Source organism: Penaeus monodon, chromosome 33 (genome assembly GCF_015228065.2).
Source record: "Penaeus monodon isolate SGIC_2016 chromosome 33, NSTDA_Pmon_1, whole genome shotgun sequence".
Classification (NCBI taxonomy): Eukaryota; Metazoa; Arthropoda; class Malacostraca; order Decapoda; family Penaeidae; genus Penaeus; species Penaeus monodon.
Window position 1 is genome coordinate 1461416 of NC_051418.1, and position 212 is coordinate 1461627.

The following is a 212-nucleotide window of genomic DNA, read 5'->3' on the forward strand; positions in this document are numbered from 1 at the left end:
GTTTAAAACGATGTTCGAATCCTCTTCAAACCGCTTCGAATCCTCTTCAAAATACGCGATGTTCATTATACAAAGTGGAAGCCATCAAAAGAAGCGTTTGATCTTTCTGGGAACAGGCTAACTTCTCATTTACGTCCCGGCGTCTCTGATTGGCTGGGGGCACGAGCGGCTCGGCCAATCAGCGGCCCCGTGTGAGAGGCACGAACTCTAGA